Raw genomic sequence first — 2,158 nt, 5'->3', positions numbered from 1 at the left:
GCAGAGCAGAATTAGGCCGATACCCACTAATTATCAAAATCCAGAAAAGAGCCATTAAATTCTACAACCACCTAAAAGGAAGCGATTCACAAACCTTCCATAACAAAGCCATCACAAACAGAGAGATGAACCTGGAGAAGAGTCCCTAAGCAAACTGGTCCTGGGGCTCTGTTCACAAACACAAACACACCCTACAGAGCCCCAGGACAACAGCACAATTAGACCCAACCAAATCATGAGAAAACAAAAAGATAATTACTTAACACATTGGAAAGAATTAACAAAAAAACAGAGCAAACTAGAATGCTATTTGGCCCTACACAGAGAGTACACAGCGGCAGAATACCTGATCACTGTGACTGACCCAAAATTAAGGAAAGCTTTGACTATGTACAGACTCAGTGAGCATAGCCTTGCTATTGAGAAAGGCCGCCGTAGGCAGACATGGCTCTCAAGAGAAGACAGGCTATGTGCTCACTGCCCACAAAATGAGGTGGAAACTGAGCTGCACTTCCTAACCTTCTGCCCAATGTATGACCATATTAGAGAGACATATTTCCCCCAGATCACACAGATCCACAAAGAATTCGAAAACATATCCAATTTTGAAAAACTCCCATACCTACTGGGTGAAATTCCACAGTGTGCCATCACAGCAGCAAGATTTGTGACCTGTTGCCACGAGAAAAGGGCAACCAGTGAAGAACAAACACCATTGTAAATACAACCCATATTTATGCTTATTTATTTTATCTTGTGTCCTTTAATTATTTGTACATTGTGTATGTGTGTATGTATATGTGTATATATATATATATATATATATATATATATATATATATATATATGTATATATATATGTATATATATATATATATATAATATGACATTTGTAATGTCTTTACTGTTTTGAAACTGTTATGTGTAATGTTTACTGTTAATTTTTGTTGTTTTTCACTTTATATATTCACTTTGTATGTTGTCTACCTCACTTGCTTTGGCAATGTTAACACATGTTTCCCATGCCAATAAAGCCCTTGAATTGAATTGAATTGAATTGAATTGAGACAGGGAAGATGGCTGTTTATTTGAGAGAGGGAGAGATAGGGAGACAGAGAGGAAGGTTGTTTATCTGAGAGAGGGAGAGATAGAGAGACAGAGAGGAGGGCTGTATATGTGAGATATGGAAAGATAGAGATATAGAGAGACAGAGAGGAGGGCTGTTTATCTGAGAGAGGGAGAGATAGACAGAGAGGAGGGCTGTTTATCTGAGAGAGGGAGACAGAGAGGAGGGCTGTTTATCTGAGAGAGGGAGAGATAGAGAGACAGAGAGGAGGGCTGTATATGTGAGAGAGGGAAAGATAGAGAGACAGAGAGGAGGGATGTTCATTTGAGAGGGAGAGATAGAGAGGAGGGATGTTCATTTGAGAGAGGGAGAGATAGAGAGACAGAGAGGAGGGATGTTTATCTGAGAGAGGGAGAGAGAGAGAGACAGAGGAGGGATGTTCATTTGAGAGAGGGAGAGATAGAGAGACAGAGAGGAGGGCTGTTTATCTGAGAGAGGAAGAGAGAGAGACAGAGGAGGGATGTTCATTTGAGAGAGGGAGAGATGGAGAGAAAGAGAGGAGGGATGTTCATTTGAGAGAGGGAGAGATGGAGAGAAAGAGAGGAGGGATGTTCATTTGAGAGAGAGAGATAGAGATACAGAGAGGAGGGCAGAGCGTAACGAAGGAGGACAGAGGAGGGCAGAGCGGAGCGAGGGAGGACAGAGGAGGGCAGAGCGAGGGAGGGGACAGAGGAGGGCAGAGCGGAGCGAGGGAGGACAGAGAGGAGGGCAGAGCGGAGCGAGGGAGGACAGAGAGGAGGGCAGAGTGGAGCGAGGGAGGACAGAGGAGGGCAGAGCGGAGCGAGGGAGGACAGAGGAGGGCAGAGCGGAGCGAGGGAGAACAGAGGAGGGCAGAGCGAGGGAGGACAGAGGAGGGCAGAGCGGAGCGAGGAAGGACAGAGGAGGGCAGAGCGGAGCGAGGGAGGACAGAGGAGGGCAGAGCGGAGCGAGGGAGGACAGAGGAGGGCAGAGCGGAGCGAGGGAGGGCAGAGGAGGAGGCACCGGAAACCTGGATTCAGAAGGGCTTCTGACTGAGAACACGACACGGTACAC

This window comes from Oncorhynchus keta, chromosome 19, assembly GCF_023373465.1.
Source record: "Oncorhynchus keta strain PuntledgeMale-10-30-2019 chromosome 19, Oket_V2, whole genome shotgun sequence".
NCBI lineage: Eukaryota > Metazoa > Chordata > Actinopteri > Salmoniformes > Salmonidae > Oncorhynchus > Oncorhynchus keta.
The sequence above is the reverse complement of the archived record's forward strand: the minus strand, read 5'-3'. Positions refer to the sequence as shown.